The sequence below is a fragment of the Heptranchias perlo genome, chromosome 2 (genome assembly GCF_035084215.1).
Source record: "Heptranchias perlo isolate sHepPer1 chromosome 2, sHepPer1.hap1, whole genome shotgun sequence".
Lineage (NCBI taxonomy): Eukaryota > Metazoa > Chordata > Chondrichthyes > Hexanchiformes > Hexanchidae > Heptranchias > Heptranchias perlo.
In genome coordinates this window covers 26,676,529-26,698,494 of record NC_090326.1, presented here as the reverse complement: position 1 = coordinate 26,698,494, position 21,966 = coordinate 26,676,529, and the positions used below count along the sequence as shown (strand labels likewise).

The 21,966-nt window shown below is 42.6% G+C and overlaps 1 protein-coding gene across 27 annotated transcripts in view; it reads left to right on the top strand.

The window, feature by feature from the left end:
* Nucleotides 1–20,810, top strand: part of LOC137335989 (ice nucleation protein-like) — a 489,293-nt gene extending 468,483 nt beyond the window's left edge. For 15 of the 27 annotated variants that reach the window (XR_010966561.1, XR_010966565.1, XR_010966552.1 and 12 more), the window contains one exon: nt 14,742–20,810. The gene's annotated coding sequence lies outside the window, so the exon portion shown is untranslated. Of the gene's footprint in view, nt 1–1,293; nt 7,490–14,741 lie in introns of those variants that run through there. The other 12 variants (XR_010966566.1, XR_010966564.1, XR_010966559.1 and 9 more) reach the window with 3 other exon arrangements.
* The last annotated feature ends 1,156 nt before the right edge of the window (nt 20,811–21,966 follow it).

Below are 21,966 nucleotides of genomic sequence, written 5' to 3'. Positions count from 1 at the left end.
TGGTGGAATGGGCGGACACGTGGCAGATAAAATTTAATGCAGAAAAGTGCAAAGTGATACATTTTGGTAGAAAGAAGAAAGGCAATAGAAACTAAAGTGTACAATTCTAAAAGGGGTCAGGAACAGAAAGACCTGGGGGTATATGTGCACAAATCGTTGAAGGTGGCAGGGCAGATTGAGAAAGCGGTTTAAAAAGCATAAGGGATCCTGGGCTTTATAAATAGAGGCATAGAGTATAAAAGCAAGGGAGTCATGATGAACTTTTATAAAACACTGGTTCGGCCACAACTGGAATATTGTGTACAGTTCTGGGCACTGCACTTTAGGAAGGATGTGAAGGCCTTACAGAGGGTGCAGAGGAGGCTTACTGGAATGGTTCCAGGGATGAAGGACTTCAGTTACTGGAGAAACTGCGGTTGTTCTCCTTAGAGCAAAGAAGGTTGAGAGGAGATTTGATAGAGGTGTTCAAAATCATGAAGGGTCTAGACAGAGTAGATAGAGAGAAACTATCCATTGGCGGAGGGGTCAAAAGAACCAAAGGCAACATGAGGGAAAACTTTTTTGTAGAGTGAGTGGTTATGATCTGGAATGCACTGCCTGAGGGGGTGGTGGAGGCAGATTCAATCATGGCTTTCAAAAAGGAATTGGATAAGTACTTGAAGGGAAAAAATTTGCAGGGCTACGGGGATAGGGCAGGGGGGTGGGACAAGCTGGATTGCTGTTGCAGAGAACCAGCACAGACTCGATGGGCCAAATGGTCTCCTTCCATGTTGTAAACATTTTATGATTCTACATCAAATTAAATCGAATTTACAGCACAGAAACAGGCCATTCGGCCAATTGGTCTATGCTGGTGTTTATGCTCCACACGAGCCTCATCCCTCCCTACTTCATCTCACCATTTCCTTCTATTCCTTTATCCCTCATGTACTTCTCTAGCTTCCCATAAATGCACCTATGTTGTCTCCCACAACCACTCCTTGTGGTAGCAAGTTCCACATTCTAACCACTCTCTGGGTAAAGAAGTTTCTCCTGAATTCCATATTGGATTTAGTAGCTATCTTATATTTTTGATCCCTGGTGTATGTGTACCTCACATGTATGTGCATGCAAATGCAACTTTGACTAATTTCCAGGTCCTGCTAGGTTATCGACCTTGCCACTTCGTGCCAGTTTCCGTGACCACCCTTTCCCCACCCTGCCTCTCCTCTCTGCAATAGGACCATGAATTTCTCTTCTTTTTTGCTGTACCCTCTCACTTTCCCATTACATTGACCCTTTCTTTCTTTTCAGATGGCAGAGTTTAGAGATCCTTGTGGAGAAATTTCAAACTGCCCCCCCCCCCCGCAAGACAAGATCTTCAAAAAGTGTTTCGAAGCCGAGAAGAGATCAGTCAGGCGGGAGATACAATTAGCTTTCATCTGACAGAAGCATGACAGCTCTACACTGGGGGTCTTTTTGGTTTGCATCGAAAGCCTTGGTCCCGTCCACTCTGGGTCAGCAAGGCCAGAGTTCCTATGTTCTATCTTGAGTCAAGGCACAGGATGGGGTGGGCGAGCAAAAGGAGAAAGAGAGAAAAAAATCCCCTCCCTCAGAATGTTTAGCAGAATTTATTAAGAGGAGAACATATGAAGTAGGAATGTGCACACTTTTTTTGGTGGTGGGGGGTGCATTTTTTTTAAAACTCTTTTTTTGAACACATGTAATAGAGAGACTTGTGTCTAAAATAGAAGTTATCACGGCTGCCCCCACCTTCCGCTGTGATTAGAGCTACTGGATTAGCTCACCGCTCAGGCAATTGGCTGCACTGTCTCCAACAGCCTGGGAAGCCTGTTCCACTAGCTGCAGTAATACATCTCCGAAGCTCCGAAAGCTTGTGATTTCAAATAAAACTGTTGGACTATAACCTGTGTTGTAAGACTCCTTACATTTGTCCACCCCAGTCCATCACTGGCATCTCCACATCATGCAGTAATACAGACTGTGAATCCACCAACTGATAGAGGGAGGGATGAACCCAATAAAGAACTCTTTGAAAGCTGCAGTTTCAAAGCGAGAATTAGAAATATTTGGATTTCTGAAGCCATCGAGTGCCTCGCAGCGGCTAACCCGGCCCCCAACTTCAAAGGGTGCAGTAGCCCACCGAATGTTTCTCTTACTACTGCGAGAGGGATTCTCTAAATTCCGGAGATTACCTTATTAAACGAATGCCTGGGATTTTATTTAAGGTCCTTTTTAACTCCCACCAATATATTATATCCTTGAGCTCACTACTCCAAACCTGGCTCTCTCTCTCTTTCTCTTTCTCTGCTAAGTTTCCAAACAGGAATTCAATCTCCAGACTGTTTTTTTTTTGTTTTGACAGTTGGCGACCTTCGACCAAACCCCCTCCCTCCCTCCACCTCCTCAGCCCTCAAAATGTTTTGGCTGGAAAAAGGGCAAGAGTTGTCGGCCGATCCCCATCGGCTTGTTTCTGCCTCAGGATGAGACTGAGTGTTGTGTTTTTTTTTTATTAACAGTGGAGGGACTGCTCATCTTGTCAACTTGTTGTATAATGTATGAAAAGTACCACGACATCTCAGATCAAAGACTTCTTTAATGTGCTGAATACATTTATATTGTCGCCGCAGAGAAGGAACGCTTAGGAGAATCAATAATATCATATTCAGCCAACGCTCACAACAGTTCACTTCAAAGTCTTACCGTACGTGTGTTCTCGATTTCAAAGGAAACTGGAAAGCAGGATGCCCACTTCTTTTTTTGAGACTATTTCTTTAAAGTTGCTTGACGGGGTTTGAGATTTTTTTTTTCCTTCCACCGAAAACCTATAATCGGGAACAAAGGATGCGACTCTTAAAGTGACCGACTGCACAATGAGTAGGGGGTTTGGTTGTTTTTTTTTGGTAGGGGGTGTGTAAGGGGGTACTGAACTCACAAGATTCTCTTGAAAACCAAATGTTGTGGTGAATAGTTATTGTATCAGGAAGAGGAGGAGGCCATTCAGCCCCTCGAGCCCATTCCGCCATCCAATCCGATTGGGGCTGATCTGCACCTCAACTCCATTTACCCGCCTTTGATGACCATCCCTTGATACCGAACACAAATCTGTCAGGGGAATAAAGGTTATTTCGTGCAAACCGGCCTGTCAAAAAGCTTGCTGGCCTTTCCCCCCTCTGCTGCAAGATTGTAAGCAAGTAGTGGCCTTCTCCGGAGTTGGCAGAGGTGTCTTATACAATGTGTGTTGTCAGCCTTTACCTGGAACCACTTCATTCAGTAAATAAATATGATTGGTAAATATTTTCATATTTATTCAGTTTGAAGTGATTTTTTCAGTGCTCAAGACAACTGAAAATCCACCTGAGTGAAAGACAGAAATATATCATGAGTAGCTCATAATGGTTTCCAGCCACCAGTGGAACGGATTAATAAAGGTTTATTTTGGTTAGCTTTATTCTGCTCTTGTCATTTTTCAAGTCTTGTGCATCGTACTCCTGCCACATTGGCCCTGACACACATGTTGCAGCATGGGCCAGGGTGATTTCTTGCCCCGTGAGGCCAGGTCTCTCCCCGGTGGCTCCCTACCTCTCCCCCAGCTGAGATCTAGAACAGGCTGGAGCTGCGAATTCCTTCGGCCCAATGTTCCAGTGTAAAGAGCTGGGAAGTGTCACCGTGGACAACACCAAAATCTGCAGAGTTAGGGAAGAGATCCTTTCATTTAGCAGCGTAGTAACTGTTCTAATGTAGGAAACATGGCAGCCAATTTGCACACAGCACGATCCCACAAACATCAATGCAGTAGTGACCAGATAATCTTTTTATTGATGTTTGGTTGAGGGATAAACATTGGCCAGGATGCCGGGGAGAACTCCCCTGCTCTTCTTTGGAAAAGTGCCACATCCACCTCAGAGGGCGTACTGGGCCTTGGTTTAACGTCTCATCTGAAAGATGGCACTTCCGACAGTGCAGCACTCCCTCAGTACTGCAATGGGAGTGTCAGCCTAGATTTTGTGCTCTGGTCTCTGGAGTGGGACTTGAACGGACAACATTCTGACTCAGAGGCAGTGTGCTACCAGTGAGCCACGGCTGACACCAGTATATCAAACAGATAAATTAGCGCTCCTGCCTCAGAGCTTTGTGGGACGGGAGCACATATCAGAGTGATATTACCACCTTTAGCACTCCTGGTGCACAACTCATGTTAGGAGTGCATATGGGGAACTTGAGCCAGTGAATCAAGCACCTCTCTAAATTCCCGATATATGTTCCTGCTGCGAAAAAGGCTCTGTCCCCATGGAACTTATTTGTAAAATCCACCCCGCTAAACATGTCACTACAACAACAACAACTTGCATTTGTATAGCGCCTTTAACTTAGTAAAACGTCCCAAGGCGCTTCACAGGAGCGTTATCAGACAGAATTTGACACCGAGCCAGATAAGGAGATATTAGGACAAGGGACCAAAAACTTGGTCAAAGAGGTAGGTTTAATGTTCCCCTTTCCTTCTATCACAATTGATGGGAAGAGAATTAAATCAAATATCTCGCCAGAGATGTTAAATTCTTGCAGCTGTGAGAAAGAGGCTCCCATTTTATCCATGGCCAGGATCATAGGTCATTGTTTAAGGTCTCCTACCCTCGTTGCTAATCTACCCATGCATAAAATTTGCGTGTTGGCGCGGATCTTTAATTGCACTTAAATCCTCTCTCACTTAGCAGTTTCCCTGGAAGTACAATCTTTTTCAATTCCGTTTGATCCACAACCTCGGCCCATTGGACCCTCAACCACTGCAAAGTTGTTGAATCAAAGACCATCTCCCAGCAGCTCCATCCTTGCCAGAATATGGTTCCACAGGCAGCATTAGCCCCACAGGACCTTGTTCAAATTGGCGTTCTTCATGCATCAGTCTGAACAGTAGGTATTGACAGGCTATTCAAACTTCAGGACCGTCACAGTTGAGGGGAGAGGTGGGGAGGGGGTCGCGATCACTGCATAATGATCAGGAACTCTGATTGTTTATCTCTCTTCCCTAACCTCAGGACAGTGAAGCCAGTTGTAGTGCCTTGATCAAGGTCCGCTAATTCAGGGGTTTCCAACCTTCTGGAGCAGGGGGCAAGATCCACGTGGCACGATCATTGAGTAGGCCACATATGACTAAAATCCCAAGCCTCTCCAGATAAAAACCGAAGTCCGCCAACACTAAATATCCATGCCTATCATGCACTAAAAATGCAACCCCACCCTCCAAGCTACAACTTTAACCCCTACCTAAAACTCCATGCCCACCGTACACTAACAATCTAAACTCTCCTCCTCTCACATACAGAATGTATCTCACTTAGCTTTTTGCTCTTCCTGTCTGATATTGTCTTCTCCTCTGCAGCTCAGCCTGGTCCATCACCACCTGCCCTCCTGTTCCCGCTCCCGCCTACTATCTCCACTGGTGCATCTCTCGCACTTTAGCTATTTTAAACTTCCATGGCCAAATGGACAAATGAGGATGGTTTCATAAGGGAATTCCAGAGTTTAGGGCTTAGACGACTGAAGGCACAGCCACCAATAGAAGGGCAAAGGAAGTGGGGTGTTCACAAGAGGCCAGAGTTGGCGGAATGAAGAGTTCTCGGGTTGTCGGGTTGGAGGAGGTTACAGAGATAGGGAGGGGCGAGACCATGGAGAGATTTGAACACAAGGATGAGAATTTTTAAATCGAGGCGCTGGTGGACTGGGAGCCAATGTAGGTCAGCAAGCACAGGGGTGATGGATGAACAGTACATGCAAAAGCTCCCCATGTCAATATTAAGTGCGTAAAGGAAAGAAAGGGTTGGATTCGGCCCCTAGGCCATATGTTGCACGCTGCCGAACTAACTCAGCACAGCTCAGGAACGGAACCTTACTGATGTAGATTTTTGCTGTGGTACCACACCAGGTAGTGGTCTTAGTCAATGAGCCATCAAGGAAGCCCCCAGCTCCATCGTTTTTGAATCAATGCATGTCTCTTTTCTCCAGCAGCTTCAAACATCATCTATTTTGCAGGGAATTGAAGTTGACCCCTAACCCAGACATCTGAAGCCCAAATGTAGCCCCCTGATCCCAAGTGGGAGAATTCAGAAAGTTGGAATTCACCCTGGCGAGTGGCCTGCTTTCATAGTCTCTATGTCAACATCTAATGAAAAAAAATACCAATAGCTTCTATTTGTTTTGTTTAAAGAAAAGTTGAATTTGTTTTTGTAACTGGTTATAAATTAAAGTTAGATTAAAAATATAGCTTTGACTCTTGTATGTCATTCTGTGAAACAATGATTTTAGATACCTGGGCTTCTTCCCAACTCATTGCAGGACTTTCATGGAGTCTCTTTCTCTCCCACACATCATCCTTATGCCCACTACACCACATTGGCTGTCTGATCTGCTATCATCTCCTCCCTCCTCCCAATCTTCCTGGCTGTACCCATTCTGCTCTCTGTCACAATCTCAACTCCATTACAACAGTGACTCCATTTCAAATGTACTTCATTGGCTGTGAGCCAATTTGGGGGAATCCTGAGGTCGCAAAAGGGTCTATATAAATGCAAGTTCTTTCTAATCCTGCCCTGGTCCTCTCTCGCTGACAAATCACAGATGTGACCTCACAGGGTGGAAGAGACAGATAATCAGAGTGCATATCACCCTGGGCCATTCATGTGCACTTCTTGACAGCTGATAACTGCATAGCACACAATTGTAGAGACTTAAAGGTGCCAAAGGGAGAAAATATATAACGTAGAAAAATCAAAACTTAAAATGCTAGTATTTTCCATTAGAGTGAAAAATAGGAATCTTGCTGCAATTGTACTTAGGAAAAATTGTTTTTAATAAGTAAAATAAAAAATAATCATCATTCCTCCATTCCCCTATATAAAAATTAACTTTGGAAAGGTTGATTAAATATGATCTATATTAGTAAATTATTTCATGCACTAAAAATTTTAAATGAAGTCCACATCAACAAACAAAAAAAATGTAACTATGCTGTCATAACCCAAACAACTTAACACAGAACCCTGTCAAAATCTCATAGATCAGTGAATAAAATATAATTAATAGTACATTATAACTTTGAACAACAGATGCCTTATTCAGCTTTTAAACCACATAGAGATTTCTGTCAACTGAAAATATTTCTGTGCTTTCATATGGGTTAATTAGATGTACAGAATCAAAATTAAGTAAAATTAAAAGGATAACTGTAATTTCTTTTAGTTATTGTGTTGGTGTCTATCTTTCAGCACCTAATAAGGATTTTAATTAAGAGGATCTCTTTATTACAATCTCTAAATGTGAGCCTCCAGCCAGATGCTCAACTGCACGATAAAAACAGCTGGAGATAGCAGAACTTGTTTTCTACATTCCCTGAGATTAAGTCTGTGCAACATGGGTTCACCGTGTGATTTCTTACATTTTGTCAAATTGTTTATCTTTTTGGACCATTTTCCCTGATTAAAATAAAGGCAACTGAGCTTACCAGAAACAGCTTTTTGTATATGTTTTTTGGGTTTGTTTATGTGTGCGTGTGTATGTGTGTGTGTGTGCGTGTGTGTGTATGTGTGTATGTGTGATTTTGTGTGTGTATGTGTGTGTTTATGTGTGCGTGTGTTTGTGTTTGTGTGTATGTGTGTGTTTGTGTATGTTTGTGTTTGTTTGTGTGTATGTGTGTGTGTATGTGTGTGTTTGTTTGTGTGTGTGTGTTTGTGTGTGTTTGTGTGTATGTGTGTGTTTGTGTATGTTTGTGTGTGTGTTTGTGTGTATGTGTTTGTGTGTGTATGTGTGTGTTTGTGTTTGTTTGTGTGTGTATTTGTGTTTGTGTGTATGTGTGTGTTTGTGTATGTTTGTGTGTGTGTGTTTGTGTGTGTATGTGTGTGTTTGTGTTTGTTTGTGTGTATGTGTGTGTGTATGTGTGTGTTTGTGTTTGTGTGTGTTTGTGTGTATGTGTGTGTGTGTTTGTGTTTGTGTGTTTGTGTGTGTTTGTGTTTCTGTGTGTGTGTGTTTGTCTGTGTGTGTGTGTGTCTGGGCAGTGGGAGGAGGGGGGAAGAGGAGTGAAATTTCCCTTAAGTAACAATTTCTATTTTTAAAAGTCCTGGCTCGAAAGTATAACTAGCCTCAAGAAATGGCCTCCGTACTCTCTTTCTGCATCTCCAAGCTCTGCTGAATCAAATTGTGCAGCTGCCTAATCTATCAACTGACGGAAACTATAATCACCAGGCCAGGGTTTGCTAAAACTCCTTCAAACCCAGCTAGTGTGACCAAGAAGGATGTCTGCCCCGCAGGTCATTTGTAAAAGTGAAGCTCAAAACCTTCAGACAAGTGAATTTATTCTGGTTCTTGGGCCGGAGTTTTAAACGATGGAAGATGTGTTCTGGTTTACTTTGTTTTTGCACAGCTGCTCGAGCTGAAGAAAGATTGTGACTCTCTCCAGAACTGCTTACAGTAGCTGGAAAGTTTCCAATGGAGAAAGGCAATTTATTACACTAACAATATAGAACTTTATCAATATTTAACTATATATAGCACCAACAATATATAACATTATCAATATATAATAATGTATAGCACTAACTATATAATGACAATATATAACAATGTATAGCACTAACAATATATAATGTTGTCAATATATAACAATATATACACATTGTATACACAGTATACAATATATACACAATATATACACAGTTGTACACATGTTACTCCGCTTTTTAAGAAAGGAGAGAGAGGGAAACCAGGGAATTATAGACCAGTTAGCCTAACATCTGTTGTGGGGAAAATGCTGGCGTCTATAATTAAGGATAGGGTGACTGAACACCTCGAAAATTTTCAGTTAATCAGAGAGAGCCAGCATGGGTTTGTGAAAGGTAGGTCGTGCCTGACAACCTGATTGAATTTTTTGAAGAGGTGACTAAAGTAGTGGACAGGGGAATGTCAATGGATGTTATATAATGAATGTTAATGGATGACTTCCAGAAGGCATTTGATAAGGTCTCACATAAGAGACTGTTAGCTAAGATAGAAGCCCATGGAATCAAGGGAAAAGTACGGACTTGGTTAGGAAGTTGGCCGAGCGAAAGGTGACAGGGAGTAGGGATAATGGAAAGGTACTCACATTGGCAGGATGTGACTAGTGGAGTCCTGCAGGGATCTGTCTTGGGGCCTCAATTATTCACAATATTTATTAACAACTTAGATGAAGGCATAGAAAGTCTCATATCTAAGTTTGCTGATGACACAAAGATTGGTGGCATTGTAAGCAGTGTAGATGAAAACATAAAATTACAAAGTGATATTGATAGATTAGGTGAATGGGCAAAACTGTGGCAAATGGAATTCAATGTAGGCAAATGTGAGGTCATCCACTTTGGATCAAAAAAGGACAGAACAGGGTACTTTCTAAATGGTATAAAGTTAAAAACAGTGGATGTCCAAAGGGACTTAGGGGTTCAGGTACATAGATCATTGAAGTGTCATGAACAGGTGCAGAAAATAATAAATAAGGCAAATGGAATGCTGGTCTTTATATCTGGAGGACTAGAGTACAAGGGGGCAGAAGTTATGCTGCAGCTATACAAAACCCTGGTTAGACCCCACCTGGAGTACTGTGAGCAGTTCTGGGCACCGCACCTTCGGAAGGACCAGGGAATGGCCTTGGAGGGAGTGCAGCGTAGGTTTACTAGAATGATACCCGGTCTTCAAGGGTTAAGTTACGAGGAGAGATTACACAAATTGGGGTTGTATTCTCTGGAGTTTCGAAGGTTAAGGGGTGATCTGATCAAAGTTTATAAGATATTAAGGGGAACAGATAGGGTGGATAGAGAGAAACTATTTCTGCTGGTTGGGGATTTTAGGAGTAGGGGGCACAGTCTAAAAATTAGAGCCAGACCTTTCAGGAGTGCGATTAGCAAACATTTCTACACACAAAGGGTGATAGAAGTTTGGAACTCTCTTCCGCAAACGGCAATTGATGCTAGCTCAATTGCTAATTTTAAATCTGAGATAGATAGCTTTTTGCCAACCAAAGGTATTCAGGGATATGGGCCAAAGGCAGGTATATGGAGTTAGATCACAGATCAGCCATGATCTTATCAAATGGCGGAGCAGGCTCGAGGGGCTGAATGGCCATACTCCTGTTCCTATGTTCCTATAGCACTAACAACATATAACATCAATATATAACAATATATAGCACTAATCACATAAAGTGCCAACAATATGTAGGTGTAACCATATATAGCATTAACAATATATAGCACAATGTATAGCACTGAGAATATATAATACTAACAACATGTAGTATTAACAATATATAACACGAACAACATGTAACATTAACAATGTATAACCAGTTGTATTCATCCATCTCACAAATTGCCAGGGATGGCATGATCATGTTGGGTGTTGGTTGTGAGCCAGATGTCGCAGCAAACCACGACCCAGTAAAAGCAATCAGCCAAAAAATATTGCACTCTTGGTATCACTTAGGTGTATAAATGAGACTTGTGTTCATGAATGGAGTCAGGATATAATTAGAAAGGAGGGAACAGCAGCAGAGAGCCACTTCAGATAGGCAAGCAAACCAGTGACACTTTGTGAATCCGATATCTGGGCTTCTGAGTGCAAAAGCATTAATCTTGACAAGGGATGTGACCTCTAATCACCACCGCAAGCTTTGGTTCCGCTCACATTGGGATAGCTGAGCTGGTGACTTCCCTCTACTGACCGTTCAACTGTTAAAAACATAGCCTGAGCAGGGATGTAACTGAATTAGCAATCTGTGTTTCTATTAATCGAATGAGCACTAACACACTACAGGGACATTGCATTCAGAGATGGTTCAGGCGGACTCATTCCTGGAACAGCACCTTCTGCAAACTGCTATGGAGCTACTATCTTGGAAAATCAGTGCTCCAAATAACAGCAACAATGCACATTTATACAGCACCTCTAATGTAGAAAAATATTCCAGGGCATTCACAAGGAAGAAAAAAGGATATTAGGAGGGGTGACCAAAAGCTTGGTCAAAGAGGTGGGTTTTAAGAACGGTCTTAAAGGAAATGAGAGAGGTGACAAGATGGCATGGTTAAGGGAGGGAATTTCAGAGCTTGTAATGGTGGAGAAAGGTGTGGATGTACAAAAGGAAAGAAAGACTTGCATTTATATAATGCTTTTCACAACCTCAGGATGTCCCAAAGCACTTTACAGCCATTTATTGTTGCATAATAGGCTTGTCATCAAGATTGAAGCCCATGGAATAAAGAGGGCAGTAGCAGCATGGATACAAAATTGGCTAAGTAACAGGAAGCAGAGAGTAGTGGTGAACGGTTGTTTTTTGGACTGGAGGGAAGTGTACGTGGTGTTCCCCAGGGGTCGGTACTAGGACCACTGCTTTTTTTTAATATATATATTAGTGACTTGGACTTGAAGTACAGGGCAGAATTTCCAAATTTGCAAATGACAGAAAACTTGGAAGCGTAGTGAATAGTGAGGAGGATAGTGATGGACTGCAAGAGGATATAGTCAGGTTGGTGAAATGGGCAGACACGTGGCAGATGAATTTTAACACAGAAAAATGCAAGTGATACATTTTGGTAGGAAGAATGCGGAGAGGCAATATAAACTAGAGGGCACAATTCTAAAAGGGGTACAGGAATAGAGAGATCTGGGGGTATATGTGCACAAATTGTTGAAGGTGACAGGGCAGGTTGAGAAAGCAGTTCAGAAAGCAAACGGGATCCGGGGCTTTATAAATAGAGGCATAGAGTACAAAAGTAAGGAAGTCATGATGAACCTTTATAAAACACTGGTTCGGCCACAACTGGAGTATTGTGTCCAATTCTGGGCACCAGACTTTAGGAAAGATGTGAAGGCCTTAGAGGGGGTGCAGGAAAGATTTACTAGAATGATTCCATGGATGAGAGACTTTAGTTACGTGGATAGACTGGAGAAGCTGGGGTTGTTCTCCTTGCAACAGAGAAGATTGAGAGGAGATTTGATAGAGGTATTTAAAATCATGAAGAGTCTAGACAGAATAGATAGAGAGAAACTGTTCCTATTGGCAGAGGGGTCAAGAACCAGGGGACATGGATTTAAGGTGATTGGCAAAAGAACCAAAGGTAACATGAGGAAAATCTTTTTTACAGCGAGTGGTTAGGATCCGGAATGCACTGCCTGAGGGGATGGTGGAGGCAGATTCAATCATGGCTTTCGAAAGGGAACTGGATAAGTACTTGAAAGGAAAAAATGTGCAGGGCTACAGGAATAGGGCGGGGGAGTGGGACTAGCTGGATTGCTCTTGCATAGAGAAGGCATGGACTCGACAGGCCGAATGGCCTCCTTCCGTGCTGAACCTTTCTATGATTCTATGAAGTACTTTTGAAGTGTAGTCATTGTTGTAATATAGGAAACACGGCCACCGATTTACGCACTGCAAGGTCCCACAAACAGCAATATGATAATGTCCGATAATCTGATAGTGATGTTGGTTGAGGGATAAATTGTTGGCCTGGACACCAAGGAGAACCCCCCTGCGCTTCTTTGAAATAGTGGCAGAGGACCCTGTACGTCCACCTGAGAGAGCAGGCGGGACCTCAGTTTAACATCTCATCTGAAAGACAGCACCTCCGATCGTGCAGTGTTGCCTCAGTACTTCACTGGAGTGTCAGCCTAGATTATGTGCTCAAGTCTCTAGAGTAGGACTTGAACCCACAGCCTTCTGAATCATAGCGGAGAGTGCTACCCACTAAGCCACAGTTTAACGCAAGAGGGCAGAGTCGCAGGAATGAAAAATTTGTGTGTGAGGGCTTGTAGCACTGGAAGAGGTTACAGAGATAAGGAGGAGTGAGGCCATGGAGGGATATGAAACATTCCCCAAGTTTCAAGATCCAACCCTCCTGCCTCTGTTGTATGATCTTAGAAAAATGGAGAGCCTGCTGTGCTATAATGCAGAGTAGCAGAGAAAATACCTTATCTACAAGACATGCCAAACACACTATGAGAACACTTTTTTCTGTATTTACACATACGAATTCAACAAGCTTTTCACTAGCAACCTGAAAGTGTGAGTGGTAAAGCACAGTGCAGTAAAGAGTGTACTAGAAACCTTTTTGTAAAACAGGACTAAAACTAATATAATAAAGGGAATCGGGGCACTATAAAGTTTAAGAATGCTTGGATTTGAGCAGCAAATCTGAGAGCATTATACCCTTTCCCTGGTTTAGAGGCAGACCCCCAGAACATTGAGTATGCATCTGCCATGAGGTCTTCAGAGAGCAAGAGGGCTGAGGGCAGTCACTCTGTTGGTGAGTGATTCAACATTATTCAACGTTAACTGTAGAGTAGAAAATGTCCCAAGTCGCTTCACAGAGGAGAAGCAGATGTCGAGCAGTGGTGGGAATGTTCGGCACCACAACTGAAAACAAGTTCAAAAAGATAGGTTTTGCAAAGGCGATTAAAGGTGGGGGCAAGGGGAGGAAGATGGAGGGAGTTTAGAAAGTGCAGAGAGCAGGGCTGAGAGGGTGAAGGCGCTGTTGCCGATGGTAGAATGGAGAGAGTGGGCTGCACAGGAGGCCAGAGCCTTGAAAATTTTTTCTACTTTTTAAGATACATCGAATTCCCTTTTAAAAGTTACTATTGAATCTGCTTCCACCACCCTTTCAGGCAGTGCATTCCAGATCATAACAACTCGCTGCGTAAAAAATTCTCCTCATCTCCCCCCTAATTCTTTTGCCAATTATCTTAAATATGTGTTCTCCGGTTACTGACCCTCCTGCCAGTGGAAACAGTTTCTCTTTATTTACTCTATCAAGTGTTAGCCTTGGCTTGGTGATAGCACTCTCACCTCTAAGTCAGAAGGCCGTGGATTCAAGCCCCACTCCAGAGACTTGAACACATAATCTAGACTGATACTTCAGTGCTATGCTGCACTGTCTAAAATAGATTATTTGGTCTCATTGCTATTTGTGGAAGCTTGTTGTAAATTGTCTGCTGTGTTTCCCTACATTATAAGGACTAGACAGACTAGGGAGGATGTTCCCGATGGCTGGGGAGTCCAGAACCAGAGGTCACATTCTCAGGATACGGGGTATGCCATTTAGAACCGAGATGAGGAGAAATTTCTTCACTCAGAGGGTGGTGAACCTGTGGAATTCTCAACTACAGAAGGCAGTGGAGGCCAAGTCATTAGATGTATTCAAGAAGGAGATAGATATATTTCTCAGTGCTAAAGGGATCAAGGGATATGGGGAAAAAGTGGGAACAGGGCACTGAGTTAGACGATCAGCCATGATCATTTTGAATGACGGAGCAGGTCCGAAGGGCCGAATGGCCTACTCTTGCTCCTATTTTCTATGTTTCTATGTTTCTATAACAGTAACTTTAAATTGGCTGTTAAGAACTTTGGGGCATCCTGAGGAGATGAAAGGTGCTATGTAAATGCTAGTCCTTTCTTTAAATGTCATAGCAAATTTAGTGCTAAAAATTTGAAATTTGAATTAAGCAACTTTGAGTTAAAAGTAGACTATACAGAAACCTGATGCCCTTTCAGATCACCAGGACACCCAGTTCAAAAACCTATGCTCTAATTGCAGATAAACGTTGTGCCTATTTGAGTGTAAACCATAATACAACCAAAACGTTTAACTTGTATTGGGCAGCAAGATCTTGCTGCTCAGTTTAGCAGTGATGCTGTAATAATTTCTATTTTTTCCTTAATTTTTTAGGTCCCTTTTTGAAGACGCCCCACCTCAAGATTCCATTGCCTCCTTTATTGGTTTCAAAACTGCTCCAGCTTGAAAGCAGTGGAGCCAAAATGAATTCCACAGACATTTAAAGGGGTAGCATTGTTATAGCAAAGATTATGGCAAGAAGTACACGGCACAATGATGTAAAGTGCATTGAAACTTGCCATTCGCATGTAAAGTTTCTGGCACAGCTATGGTGCCAGTTACCCAATGAATGAAACATAAAAAGGAATCAACTATGTGGCTTGAATTGTCTCTAATAGTGTTTGCCTTTGGCACCAGCTTTTAGCCTTTACACAACCTCTTTTACCTGAAATACCACAAGTTTCTACAGGACAGTGCCAAGTGTGTTGTGCCATCATCTGACAGTGATGTACTCCTAACAGGCAAGATGGACAATGTTAGCGTTTCCCCCTTACTTGAGATGGAACATTGCATTATCACAAACGTAGTGCCCTAATGGCCTGGCAGAGAGCTGACATAATCCATCCCAACTGTGACATCACTGGGACTGGAACCCAGAATCATCCACCCAGGAAGCCAGCAATAAGATAACAAGTGGACTACTGAACAAATTCAATGAAGCACTTCAACGTTCACTATGAATTGACTTGGACATTAATTCAGACAGAGTGCAAACACTTGATTGAAGTACACTCCAATGTTAGCAACCTATAACATGAATGAGACCCTAACAGTTCCAATATCTTGATGTGAATGAATGAGTTAGAAGGAACGGAGCTTAGAGACTTAAAGAAAAATTATGAGTATTCTGAATGGAAAATTGATTTTTCAGGCTACTGTGTTGAGTCTTCCAAAATTTTAATGTTACAAGAAACAGAAAATACATAGTGGACTGATTAGCATCTGAAAGAGAAAGATGGGTTAAAGTTTCTGGTGGAAGCTTTTCTCAGAACCAGGGTCCCTCTGACACGCAATGGCTGTGGAAACAGTTGCAGAATTTAGTGCCAACTGCCATTTGCACTTTGTTCTTCTTCCCTAGTTTTCCCATTATAACTGCATTGGAACCAATGCCTGATGTACAATATGATATCAGGTGACTCAAATTCCAAATCATATGTGGTTCCTTAATCCCCACGAATTTCATATCTGCAGTTCAAGTGTGTAATGCATGAAGCCTTTCTAATCTTTCCTTAATCAGATGACTTCTCAAAGCTCTTTAGTCCAGTTTAGCAAGTAAGACTGCAGGGTGTGTAATGCATAGGGAGTAAGTGACCCCCTCCCCCCATTGATGATGCCCAAAATGGGAAAGTGGTGGCAGAGAGGAAGGGTACTGGACCAGGGTAGCAGACTGCTGTCCCCCGAAAGGATGAAAGATTCTCATCCAAAAAGGGGAGCACCAATAACACAGCGCCAGTAATACAACACTATGGATCCATTCACAGGGACACCTCAGAGACTTGAGCACATAATCTTGGCTGGATTTCTATGGCCCATCCGCCTCTGTGCTGGCCTACACCATCCCACCATTTAGTACCCTGGAGGTGGAGTGAGCCTCATGGCACACACACACCATTTTACCAAAGCCCTTCACAAGGACCTTGATTGAGCAGTTGACGATGAGCCAATGCATTGGACTTTGACACCTAGAATATCAATATAGCTGGCATAACGTAAGCTGTGCTGTGTAGGTCCATCCACCATGCTGAAGGCCAGTGTATGGACGAAACTTGAACTTGGGATAATTGTTGTTGAAATGCATTATGAGACCAAGTGCTCATATGTTCAGGGTTCAGTATGGGGTTGAAGAGAGGCCAGCAGTTGAAGACCTGCACTTCCAACTCCACAGAAGAGAAGATCAAATGCTCCCTCTAGAAAAAGTTCCTTTAATGTCTTGTGTACTTTACACTGATCCATCATGCCTGAGCTCACTGGCCTACATTGGCTCCAGTCCAGCAACACCTTGAATTTAAAATTCTCATCCTTGTGTTCAAATTCCTCCATGGCCTCGCCCCTCTCTATCTCTCCATCTCTCTAATCTCCTCCTGCTCTAAAATCCTCTGGGAGCTCTGCGTTCCTCCAATTCCGGCCTCTTGTGCATCCCCGATTTCCTTTGCTGCACCATTGGCAGCTGTGCCTTCAGCCGCCTAGCCCCAAGCTCTGGAATTCCCTCTCTAAACCCCTCCGCCTAGCTATCTCTCTCCTCCTTTAAGATGCTCCTTAAAACCTACCTTTTTGACTAAACTTTTGGTCACCTGTCCTAATATTTCTTTATGTGGCTCGGTGTCAATTTCAGGACGTTTTATTACGTTAAAGACGCTACATAAATGCAAGTTATTGTTGAAAGAAATAGAAAGTACAGCACGTTTAATAAAATACTGTCGGCCGTTTGCCGTAAGTGGGTTCTTGGCTCTACAGGTTCAACAAGTATGTAAATCAATAGGAGAAGTGCAGTCATCTCAAAGTGAGTGTGTCTACATTTGAAATGTACATGCTCTCTTTCACCGAAATAAATAGGAAGCAGTCATGAAAACTTGCGATATGGCAGTGGCTAAACTGCAAGCCCAATTCACCTTTCACCAGGCCAAATGTGGTTTTTCCTTTATCAAAACACCTTCTTAAAATTCAGTTCCATTTTTCAATCAGTGGAAACACTAGGGTTGCCTAAATCCACTCCCAGCAACGATTCACTTTTTGAATTCAAAACGAATTTCATATATACTAAACCATCCCACCGTTCACCTCTTGTTGACTTGAAGCTGCCTGCTCAGAGCATGGCACTTGTAAATAGATGGTGCAGCAAGTCATTATTAAAAAAAACAGATACTTGGGGGTTAAAAAAACACATTGAATTAAAAACTGGTATGTCCAGGGAAGGGAACATTAGTTTGTAATGGCAAGATCAGGACATTGGAATCTGCTTCCCAATACGAACAACCATGATGGGTTATAATAACAATAACATGTCAGCTGTGGCTCAGTTGGTAGCACTCTTGTCTTTGAGGCAGAAGGTTGTGGGGTTAAGTCCCACTCCAGGGGCTTGAGCATAAAAATCTAGGTTGACACCCTAATGCCCTATTGAGGGAGTGCTGCCTTTTAGGTAAGACATTAAACTGAGCCCTCTCAGGTGGACATAAAAGATCCCATGGCACTATTTTGAAGAAGAGTAGAGGAGTTCTTCTCTGGTGTCCTGGGAAATATTTATCACTCAACCAACATGACTAAAACAGATTATCTGGCTCTGTATCTCAATGCTGTTTGTGGGAACTTGCTGTGTGCATGTTGGCTGCCTCTTTTCCTATATTACAACACTTAGCACTTAGGGACATCCTGAGTTTGTGAAAGGTGCTATGTCTTTCTTTTCTACCAAGTTCTTGAGTAGGAACAACCACGATGTGTTATAATGGCCATTCCAGCATGTTTAAACTGGAACAGAACACTGAAGAGGCTGATTAAATCACGACGTGCAGCCGGTTACTTTTAATCAGTTCATGGTCCCAATATTCCAGCACGAAAACGCCCTGGAATGTACATTATGAACCATAAGTAGACAGGGCCAAAGCAGGCAATGGGGAGTCAGAGCGGTGGGACTTTGGAGAACTTGTGTGAGGAGGTCGTCTGTTAAATTCATTTCTAAAAAAAAGAAATGTAGGGTTTTGATCACGTATTCCTCGACCTCGGCCAATCAGATAGCTTGATTGCAGCAATCATAACAGGGCGAGATAAAACTGCTACAGCGACAGTGAAAACAGCCGATGGAAGAATTAGATGGTGCACAAGGCGCTTCGAGACTTTCCACCTTGAAATATACAAATAATGTCTGCAAGTGAACGGAGCCGGTGATTAACCGCAGTACCCGCCCCTGGACATTTGCCCTTAGTCTGTGGAATATACAGAGAAAGAAAGGGGTCATTTGTCACGTATGAAATAACATGTGGATAGACAAACATGTCTCTTGGTAGAAATCTCCAGTCTGTTTAAAGACTTTTTTTTTGGTGGGTGGGGTTAATTCTACCAAGAACAACCTAGAAAGAGTAGAAATGTAAAAAAAAATGTTTTGGCCTCGGCTCCTCGCCGCTGTTGATAACCCCCTCTCGTTTTGTCCTGGGCTTTTTGTACCGTGTTATACGGCTTCTAAAGTACTTGTTCTCAGACATTGGGAGCCCGAGCCGGAGAAGTGCGACCTGAAAAGTGTCCCTTTTGCTTGTGGACTTGTTTTAATTGTTTTATTTTAAATATTTTAAAAAAGTTGTATTGATTGGCACATGGCCTCGGCTATCTGGCACCAAGCATAAATGTCTCAGATCAGTGCCAATTAAGCTCCATGGAGAACCCCAGCGAGAAGCAGCTATAAACAGTTTTCTAAGCGATTTGAGCGCTTACAGTAGCATAGCAGGCTCCAGCCAGCCAGCCTTGGCTGCCAGATAAACCTTCTGATTTTGGCCTGTGATTTGCTTTCCTCTCTGCTTGCTTTCCCGTCAGTTATTTAATTTTTAATGTATGAAAATAGAGTGGAAGATTAAAGAATAAATACGAGCTTCACTCCCCGGAGAGCACTGGCAGGTACACTGGAGGTCTTTTTTTTTCTCTCCGGAAGGGCAGGGAGAATGAAATCTTCAAAAGCCTCCGTAACTATTGATGTTCCAAATATTAAAAAAATCTACATTCATGGGCAGACCGCCAGAGGGTAGGAGAATCTGAAATAATAATTGCAATAACTTACCTGTTCAGTCATCACCAATAACTGGATTTATATTCTTTGGAGGGTCAATAGCATATTCCCTCACCTCTACTCCTCTCTCCGCTCTCCTCCTCCTCCTCTGCTTTCCTCTCTCCTTTCTCCTCTCTATTCTCCACTCCAATTTTTCTCTCCTATTCTGAAGATATGGGCTCGGAATTTGCTCTGAGCAGCAATCAAACGGCGCCCGCCGCTCGTTAGATTTAAACTTACCCACAAACGATCCACGGACTTTAGTGCGGGAACTTCCTCTAATGCTGAGCTGCAAAAAGTGCAGCATCTTCTCCCGGGCATCTGTGAGCTGTGTGAGTGGGGAAAGGATCTCTGTGTCCCTTCAAACAATCAGATTGGAGCATCCTCGGCAAGCCGCGCAGACACAGAACCAGGAAGTGAAAGCTACAACAGTTAATTCAATGTAAAATCAGTTAGAGAAAGCGAAATAAAGAGAGGGTAAGAAATATTGAATTAAAAGACAGAGATAAAAGAGACAGAAATAAAAAGTAAAAAAAAAATTAAAAAATCTCCAACAATTAAAATCGGAAGGAATGAGACTCCATATTTTAAAAGTTAATTTTCAGTGCCAGAGAGGTTGTTTGGAAGTCATTAAGACTTACCACATGTTAAAAGTTAGTTTAGACCTAAAAAACCCAGCGTACCTTTTTATGTGTAGATTAGTTCATTTCCAGCTGGGCAGTGCAGCAACTTTGTGCTGGTCCATTCATTTCACTGGCGAGATCTCCTTCCCACGCAGCTTTCAAACAAGCAGGGAATCTCGGAGAGCAACTTCCGGATTTGCGCATTTGACTGTGCATTTGCGCTCGCCGGAAGTTGCTCTTCCATTTGCCCTGAAATAACGGTGAGCGCTGTTCAGCTCTCTGTTATTTTTGGAGCAAATTCCGAGCCATGGCCTATAGCTGGAGTGTGTGTTCACACGGCCCAGGACCTTCTGGTACCTAGCTTGAGTCTTCATATATGTATCTAGACAGGGTGTGTTTGTAGTCAGTTTGAGTTGGAGGGAGAGGCTGATTGTGCACACATGCTTTCCCATAGGCGCCACTAGATAACGGACATGAGTTGGAATCCTGACTTGATTTTCTTCCCTCTTCTCCTCTCCTGACTTTAGGGACAGTGAGGTCATTTGTAACACTCCTAATGCTGACCAGGCCATGATCAACTGACTAACGTGATGTTATGTTTCCAAAAAAATATAATCATTAGATTGATGCTCCTAGCTATTTGTCTATATGAATATCATATAATGAACATACAGTTTTCATATTTTAAACAGCAGGCAATTTTCCTGCAAACACCTTTGAACATCCTAATGCATTACTGGTAGCTCTTAAGTTTACCTCTACAAAAACTATATAAAATATAGCATAAACTTCCTCAGCTATGATTAATCTTTTTTATATCCATTTTTATTAATAAAGAACAAGAGTTTTAAAAAAATCATCTTTATATCCACAAAATAATTGGGGCAAAATTATTTAGGTTGTTGATGTGATGTTGGCAGCTGTAAAGAAATAAAGAAAGAAAGATTTGCATTTATACAGTGCCTTTCACAATCTCAGGACGTCCCAAAGTGCTTTTAAGCCAATGAAGTACTTTGAAGCGTAGTCACTGTTGTAGGAAACATGACAGCCAATTTGCGCACATCAAGGTCCCACAAACAGCAATGAAATAAATGAGCAGATCATCTGCTTTTTAAGATGTTGGTTGAGGGATAAATATTGGCCAGGACATTGGGGAGAACTCCCCTTCCCTTCTTTAAAATAGTGCCATGGGATCTTTTACGTCCACCTGAGAGTGGTTTAACATCTCATCTGAAAGTCGGCACTTCCGACAGTGCAGCGCTCCCTCAGTGCTGCACTGGAGTGTCAGCCTAGATTTTGTGCTCAAGTCTCTGGAGTGGGAGTTGAATCCACAACCTGCTAACTCAGAGGCGAGAGTGCTACCACTGAGCCTGGCTGACACATAGGACCCTGGTGCAATTGCAAAGTCTTGCAAACAGAATAAAAATGTCCAACACGCGCCTCATTATACATAATGATGGATGGCACAGCGAGATATTGGGGTACTTTTAGATATTTTAGTATTGGGATTCCTAAGCTACTCGAGTTTCACTATCAAGGTATATGACTTCATCAGAATCCCTTGATTGAATCACAGTCTTGAGATGGCTTTGCTGTATGATGGGTTGTTCTGTCACCATGGTGTGCCAACAGGAATGGTCGAATACTACTCTTAGGTAAGTGGATCAAGGGATATGAAGCTAAAATGTAAATGGTGTTGAGGTACAGATCATCCATGATCTAATTGAATGGCGGAGCAGGCTCGAGTGGTTGAATAGCCTACTACTGTTCCTAATGTTCCTAGGATACGGATTCAACAGTAATCACACTTCAACAAAGCAATTAAGTGGATATGAAGCACTTACTTTCTTTCCCTCCTTCTCTTCCTCCACCTCCTCTTCTCTTCCTCCTTTCCAAGACCATCAAAGGC